Raw genomic sequence first — 8,635 nt, 5'->3', positions numbered from 1 at the left:
AGGCGCCCGCCACCTTGCCCAGCTAGTTTTTTGTATTTTTTAGTAGAGACGGGGTTTCACCGTGTTAGCCAGGATGGTCTCGATCTCCTGACCTCGTGATTCGCCCGTCTCGGCCTCCCAAAGTGCTGGGATTACAGGCTTGAGCCACCGCGCCCGGCCAGGAATTTTTTTTTTTCCTGAGTAGTAAGTCTACAGTGGGCTTAAATTATTCAGTTAACCATTCTGTAGACAGATGTGCTATCATCCAGGCCTTGTTGTTCCATTTATAGAGCACAGGCAGAATAGATTTAACATAACTCTTAAGTGTCCTAGGATTTTCAGACTGGCCAATGAGCACTGGCTTTAACCTAAAGTCACCAGGTGCATTAGTTCCTAACAAGAGCGTCAGCCTGACCTTCGCAGGTTTGAAGCCAGGCACTGACTTCTCCTCTCTAGCTATGAAAGTCTTAGACGGCATCTTCTTTCAATATAAGGCTTTTCATCTCTGTTGAGAATCTGTTGTTTAGTGAAGCCACCTTCATCAATGGTCTTATCTAGATCTTATGGATAACTTGCTACAACTACATCAGCATTTGCTGCCTCACCTTGCACTTTTATGTAATAGAGATGACTTCTTGCCTTAAACCTCATTAACCAAACTCTGCTGGCTTCAGACTTCTTCTGGAGCTTCCTTACCTCCTCAGCCTTCATAGAATTGAAGAGAGTTAGTAGTGCCTAGCTCTAGATTAGACTTTGGCTTAAGGGAATGTTTTGGCTGGTTTGATCTTACATCCAGCACACTAAAACTTTATCCATATCATTCATGTAGCCCTTCAAATTTCCTTCAAGAGGCTGGGTATGGTGGCTCATGCCTGTAATCCCAACACTTTGGGAGGCCGTGGTGGATGGATCATTTGAGGTCAGGAGTTTGAGACTAGCCTAGCCAACTTGGTGAAACCCCGTCTCTGCTAAAAATACAAAAACAACTAGCCAGCTGTGGTGGTGCGTGCCTGTAATCCCAGCTACTCAGGAGGCTGAGGCAGGAGAATCGCTTGAACCCAGGAAGCAGAGGTTGCAGTGAGCCAAGGTCACACCACTGCACTCCAGCCTGGGCAACAGAGTGAAACTCCATCTCAAAAACAAACAAAACAAAAAGAAACAAAATCCTAACCTTTTCCATGCTGATAGTGCTCACGCAAACATGGTGAACGTTCCTAAAACCCGCTGGACTTTTGTAAGAAGTGTGGCAAGCACCAACCCCACAAAGTGACACAGTAAAGAAGGGCAAGGATTCTCTGTATGCCCAGGGAAAGCAGCATTATTACAGGAAGCACAGTGCTATGGTGGGCAAACTAAGGTGATTTTCTGGAAAAAGGCTAAAACTACAAAGAAGATTGTGCTAAGGCTTGAGTGTGTTGAGCCCAACTGCAGATCTGAGAGAATGCTGGCTATTAAAAGAGGCAAACATTCTGAACTGGGAGGAGATAAGAAGAGAAAGGGCTAAGCGGTCCAGTTCTAAGTGTTACCTTTTCTTTTATTATGAAGACAATAAAATCTTGAGTTTATATTCACTTAGAAAAAATTCCTTCAAGAACATTTTCTTTGCATTCACAACCTGGCTTACTGTTTGGTACAAGAGGCCTCACTTTTGGCCTGTGGTAATTAGACATAGTAGTGTTCTCTTTCTTCAATAGCCACATTCCTGGCAGTAGTAACCATGAAAACATGGCTCTCTGCTATGTGTTACCACACACCTCTGTCATGTGGTTAAGTATAAAGCACTGAATTGCAAATCATTTATTTTGAAATTCATTCATATAAATAAATAAGTTCAAAGTTATCCTCATGATAACATGACTGTCCTTCAAATTTCAGTAAGTTTTCTTGAGTTACAAAGAATTATGTGGAGGTACAGCTCTTGCCCTAAGGGGCTACACACAGTCCACAGGATCCTCCTGCTTGAACTAAAGACCATACGTGGGCGCCAGACGTCCATGGGCATATGTCTTATTTTTGAATGTCTTTGGATGTATGTGTTACGGTGGAGACAGTTGAACAATTGTGCTAAAACCTCGCTTTGAATTTAGACATATACCACTACGTCCCCTTCCCTTCCCAAAGAAAAATTTGGGGGCAGTAGAAAGTGCTTACAAAAGCTGATTCCAACTTGTACCTTAGGAGAGACCCTGTCCCCTCCCTCAGTCTTTTTTTCTTTCTCATTTTTATTAATGAGTTCTTATACTTTTGATTTACTGTTGAATTAAAAGCAATACATTAAAATGGAGAAGGACACCAACCTGACAGTAGTGAACAATAGCAAGAGCCACTAAGGTCAAAGACAGAAATATTAAAGCTGGCGGAGGAGTTAAAAGAATTACAGTCTGGAGCTACCTAATGAGTGAGGGAAGCAGCATTGTATACCCTAGTAGCCTCTGAGGCATCCCAGCATTGAGTGAAAAACCGGTAATAAATGTTTGTAACGATTTCTCCAGTTAACTAGAAAAGGTGGAATTTTATCCAGTATGCAGTTTGGAGCATTGAGATGTAAATAGTAGCTTATCTTGAAAACTTTTACTGCAACTAATTCACATTAATTGTAAATATTTAGAAACATGAAAGAAAAAATATATAAAACTGCTCATATCACCCATAGATTTAATTACTTGTGGCACGTTGGTATGGTATTTAGCTCTTCAGCCCTTTTCTATGTATAAAGATAGTATATAATAAGATATATTTGCATATTATATAAAATACATGTTATATAACATATATACCAAATTTATGTGTGAGAACATGAAGCCTGCTTTTTTATTTTAAAAAAATTTACTTGGGTAAAAATACACAATAAAAAGTATACCCTCTTAACTATTTTGTAAAGCCGGTTTTTTAAAATTCAATAATATGTTGTGAACATTTTTCCATATCACTGAGTATAGATGTTTATTTTAAGGCTGCATGGATATACCATAATCTAGTTAGTCAATTTCCTAGTGCTAAATATTTAGGTTTCCAACTTTGGTTATTAACACTGCATAAAGCATCTTTAAATATATATACTTCTACATTTCATCAGAGTCCCAAAATAATTGTTGGATCAATGGATGTCTACTTTCTGAATGCTTCCAATGTATATTATCAAAGCACACTTCTATTTCACTATACTCTTGCCAATATTTGATGTTATAATTCTTTTAAATTAATGTTTATGTAATTTAGTCTTTAATACTAAAAATGCAAACAGCAGTAGAAACTAAAGTCAATGAGAAAATTCATTTTAGGGAAAGTGATGCATAAAGTTATTCAGGCTTATAAACTAGCAAACCACTGGTTCTGTAAGAGAAGAACTTAACACAGTAACTGTTCAGTACACAGGCATGATGAGCCTTAAGATACTCACTTGTTCATGGAGTGTACAAAATTCATATAAGTCTTTATGAATGTGAAGAAATGCCTCATAATTTGAAGAAGAGATATTAAATGAATCCAGTTATCATAAGCCAAATCTGTGATTCTCAGGGTAGAACTGTGAACCTCAGGGTAGAACTTTATTGAATTTTGTGTAACATTTTTGATGTTGAAACTTTTTTTCAGTTGCCGCTAACTTTGTGGGTTTTGTTTTATTTGCCACAGAGAAGTTTCACATTTTATTGAGGAAGAAATGAATCAAATTTTTGGTTACTCTTTTCATGTTATGTTTATAGAAAACTGTCTCTACCTCCAAAGTTATAGTACAGTTGTAATTTTCTTTTAGTAGTTTTACAGTTTTATTTTCGACACTTAAATCAGAAGTTGCAAACATTTTTATTAAATAGACTGCTGTCGTGAGGGACTGTCCTGTGCATTATTAGGTTATGGGCATCCCTTGACCTCTGCCCACTTGATGCCAGCAGCACCCCTTGTCTCCCCAGTTGTGACAACCAAAAATGTCTCCAGATATTGCCCCTTGCCCTCTTTGGGCCAAAACTAGCCTCTCTTGAGAAGCAGTGGTATGGTAAACCTTAAAGTGGGTTGAGGCAATACCCAATAAGAAACACTGGCAGGACAAGAGATCAGTCGTTGGCTGAGTGGAATACTCAAGTAGACCATTTCTTGAAGATTGTATTCTAGTCTAGACATTGGAGAAACTGGGAATTTGGAGCAGTCTTCCTTTTGTTGCAGTTTTGGATTCCAAACTGCAACAAAAGATCTTGGTTCTTCTTCTTCACTTCCTCATTTGCTCTTATTGACCTCTCTGTGGACTAGAAGAACCAGGAGAGGGTAACTGGGAGTTACTAATAAAAATGTTAGGAAAATTGTCAGCAGATGCCTTGGTGACATCTTGTTCCAACTTTGCAATTTAAGCTCCATTAAACTGGCTGTGGTCTTTGTGGTTTGAAATAGAGAACAGGCTGGGCTCAGTGGCTCACGCATGTAGTCCCAGCACTTTGGGAGGCTGAAGCGGGCGGATCACGAGGTCAGGAATTCGAGACCAGCCTGACCAAAATGGTGAAACCCCGTCTCTACTAAAAATACGAAAATTAGCCAGGCGTAGTGGTGTGCGCCTGTAATCCCAGCTACTCAGGAGGCTGAGGCAGGAGAATCGCTTGAACCCAGGAGGCAGAGGTTGCAGTGAGCCGAGATCACACCATTGCACTCCAGCCTGGGTGACAGAACAAGACTCCGTCTCAAAACAAACAAACAAACAAACAAAAAATATATATATATGTATATATATAGAACCAACTTTAACCCCTTTGGCTCCAGAATAAAGTGATTTATGAGTCTTTTATGAAGACTTCATCCTGCAACATAGTCTGATTTCTCTTTCCCTGGTTTACCATGGTTTGTAGGAATGATACTTCCATGCCTTGGTGGCATATGGTAAATCTCTTGGGTAGGGTCACAGTGGTGTTGATCAGTAGACCTTACTGGTTTTGACTGATCACCAGTTATTTCATGCTCCTGTTGAGCTTGGGTGCTGAACTGGGCTTCATTTTCTTCTTTGCTGTTGTGACCTTTTGAATTGAGTTCTTTCTCCACTTTGTGCCTAAATCTCTGTATTTCTAAAAGTCATAGAGAGTGACTGTGGTGATATTTATAATGTTAACTCCTTAACTGTAGATATTCTAACTACAGTTTAAATAAATGCTCCATACAATATGGACCTAGAAAAGAGATTTGCCTTTTCCAATCTTACCAGTCTTTCAGAAATCATCTGAAATCTATTCCCAAAAATGCCTTTCCCTACCAATCCAGCTAACATTCATCTTTCCATAGTAGGTGCTTAATGTAGGCTTATATTTTTTCACAATGTCTCATGTCTTATCACTCCAATAAAGTTTGTGTTTTGGGGAGGTGGGAATGGAGATTGGAAGAGACAGTACATTTTATTGCCATATTAAATCTCTCATGATTTCTTTCATTTGATTTTCCTACTAATTTTAAGATTGTTAGGATATACTTATTCCCATTTTACAACTGTGAAAATGAAGCTTCAGAGAAGTTGAGACTTTTCCAGTTAGTAGATGGTTAAGCCAAAGATAGTATGTATTGATATTGGGAATCCTAACTAGAAAAATTGTGCAAATCTAAAAATGGTTTTTGATTTGCTCCTATATCTGCAATATGCAGAATCTCAGTTGCCAGTTAAAGTATTGAGACATCTAAACCTGCTATATTAAGTAGGCTGTGTACAAGGTTAGTGGGGATGGCTTATGCTGAATCACTCCTGCCCTGGCTCTGTCCTCCAGGAAGGACAGGCACTGCGGAATGGCAGTCTGGGGGTGGGTGTACAGACGGATCAAAACAGTTTCTCTGTGTAGCTTTCTTGGAATGTGTGCTGTCTTCTGTTCTCAGGCATCTTTGCTAACCAAAGCCCCCAACGTCCTCAGCATTTCTGCTGCTACGGAGAGGGCTTTGTCATAATACCAACGAAAACTGGGTGGTTTAGGGGCAGGCTCCAGTTGGCCTCTTTTTTCACGTTTCTGATATGTACTGAAGGGACTAGGAAGTTAATGCGCCTTGTCTAGTGTGTGGAGACTGTAGAGAATGACATGATGTGCTCTGCTGGAGGAAGAGGATTGAGTCTTGTTTTTACCTGAGCTCATGCAGTGACAGCGAAGCTCCCAGCTTATCTTCCTGTCTGGCTTCCATTGCTGGCTGTCCCTAGTGAGCAGAGCCATTCAGAGGTTTTTTGACTTATTCCCTGGCCTGGCAGAGCTAGCTTCTATGATTTTTTTTTTTTTTTTTTTAATCAGAACCAGTTGGACCGTGTTCTCTTTTTATTATCTTGCTTGACTTTCTTCTGTGGAGATAAAATGGAGCTACCTTAAAACAAAGTAGGAGCTGCTCACTTCCCTGTGCCTAACCCCTACTCCAGGTGCTTTGTTATCTATACCTGAACGCTCAAGGAATATCATTCCTAGGGATTGCTCCCTGCTTTCAGGGTACTTCCATCAGCTTTTCGGACCCAATACCCCTTTACTTTCTTTTTCTTTTACTTTTTTTTTGAGACGGAGTCTCGCTTTGTTGCCAAGGCTGGAGTGCAGTGGCACTATCTCGGCTCACTGCAACCTCCTCCTCCCGTGTTCAAGAGATTCTCCTGTCTCAGCCTCCCGAGTAGCTGGGATTACACGCATGCGCCACCACGCTCGGCTAATTTTTGTATTTTTAATAGAGACGGGGGCTTCCTCATATTGGTCAGGCTGGTGTCGAACTCCTGACCTCCGGTGATTTGCCCACCTCGGCCTCTCAAAGTGCTGGGATTACAGGCGTGAGCCACTGCGCCTGGCCCAATACTCTTTTACTTTCTTTGAGTTGCAGTGTTGCATCTATTCTGTTCACAGCCCCTAGGACTCCTTTTCCTGCTGATCTTTCTAGGTCTTGACTCTCTGCCTCGTTGCTTGACTGCTACCTGATTTCAGAGTCCAATCATTATATTTTCAGCTTTGTCCTGTAAATGCTCCACTGCTTTTCTGGAACTCTGTTCAGTTTATTTCCTGACTTTGACCCATCTCCACCTAGTGCCACCTTGTTTCCTGGTCTAAGGACTGTGCAACTCCTCTCCAGTCAGCCACATCTCTGACCAAGGGATTCAGTGAAAACTCTGGTTTCTCACCTGAACTTTGATCTTTAACCCCAGCTGACACTAGTCATGGCCTTGTGATCAGGCTCTGAAAGAAGACTGACTTCCTGTGAACCATGTGAGCATATTGTTTATATATCTCTCAAGATGGATTCCTTCTTTTCTAAAAGGCATCTAAAAAGCAACGGAAGTTCTTTTGAAAATCAGAGGCTGCCTTTTTGGTAGCAGTTCTTTCATTTATTCTGTAGAGGATCCAGATTGAGCTCTTTATAAAATATTCTCCTACATAATGTACTGGGATAGTCCTAACAATAGTAAACCTTGATCCACAGATCACGTGTGCCATTGGATAAAAATAAATAATGCAGAGGAACTCAATAACACCAGCCTGTTTAAAGGAGACATCTTAAAAACCTCCATTAAAAAAAGCAAAAAAAAAAAAAAAAAAAAATCATGTAGCTGTGGTAGCAAGTATAAAACAAATGTAAGAACTGAGGAGTAACAAAATGATGCAATTGGCTCAGCACCCACAGATGGTTTCAGAAACACTCAGATGTCACAGGCATCCAGGACTAGGCCTGCTTTGATCATTTGGAGGGTAGGATTTCTGGATACCTGCATCACCTGAAGCCACCTATTGCTGAAACAAATGGTTATAACAGAGAGGGAGTTCTTAGTTAAAAGAATGGGTTTTCTCTTCTTTCTTACTATAAGGGATGGGGAAACTGATGTCCATGACAAATACTGAAAGTGGAGCGTGTCCTATATCAGCAAAAGTTCCCATAACTAGAGTTTTTCTGAAGGTGCAGGTGATGTCAGGTACCCACCTGATGGGCCTCACTTAGGAAAGGGCCTTACTTAGGGAGTGGAGGAGATAGGGATGAACATTTGTTAAGAGCCTCTGTGTTTGGATGTGTGCCGGATGCTTTATGATGCTGTCTCACATAATCTTGACTCTGTGGAACAGGGGATGGTTGTTCATTTTATATGTGAGCTCAGGTCACGTTACTATGGAGTGTTGGCTTTGGAATTTGAACCCTTATCTAACTCCAAAGTCTTGCTCCTTAGAAATAAGGCAGGTTTGACTGGGCATGGTAGCACATGCCTGTAATCCCAGCACTTTGGGGAGGCTGAGGTAGGAGGATCGCTTGAGGCCAGGGGTTCAAGACCAGCCTGGACAACATAGTGAGACCTTGTCTCTACAAAAACTTTTAAAAAAAGAAAAAAGAAATGAGGCCAGGCACGGTGGCTCATGCTTGTAACTCCAACATTTTGGGAGGCCAAGGCAGGAAGATCACTTGAGCCCAGGAATTCAAGACCAGCCTGAGCAACACAGTAAAACTCTGTCTCTACAAAAAATTTTAAAAATATTAGCTGGGCGACTGGGCATGGTGGCTCACGCCTGTAATCCCAGCACTTTGGGAGGCTGAGGCAGGTCAATCACCTGAGGTCAAGGAGTTCAAGACCAGTCTGGCCAACATGGTGAAACCCCGTCTCTACTAAAAATACAAAAATTAGCTGGGCCTGGTGGTGTGCCCCTGTAATCCCAGCTACTTGGGAGGCTGAGGCAGGAGAATCACTTGAATCCAA

At 41.0% G+C, this 8,635-nt stretch overlaps 1 protein-coding gene and 1 pseudogene across 1 annotated transcript in view; both read left to right on the top strand.

The window, feature by feature from the left end:
- Positions 1-8,635, top strand: part of AAK1 (AP2 associated kinase 1) — a 230,480-nt gene that overhangs the window by 98,534 nt on the left and 123,311 nt on the right. The window lies entirely within an intron of this gene.
- LOC105543207 lies at positions 1,180-1,498 on the top strand (annotated as a pseudogene).

This window comes from Mandrillus leucophaeus, unplaced genomic scaffold (assembly GCF_000951045.1).
Source record: "Mandrillus leucophaeus isolate KB7577 unplaced genomic scaffold, Mleu.le_1.0 Scaffold279, whole genome shotgun sequence".
In the NCBI taxonomy this organism is placed as follows: domain Eukaryota; kingdom Metazoa; phylum Chordata; class Mammalia; order Primates; family Cercopithecidae; genus Mandrillus; species Mandrillus leucophaeus.
Note: the sequence above shows the minus strand (reverse complement) of the source record. Positions and strands in the feature narration are given on the sequence as shown.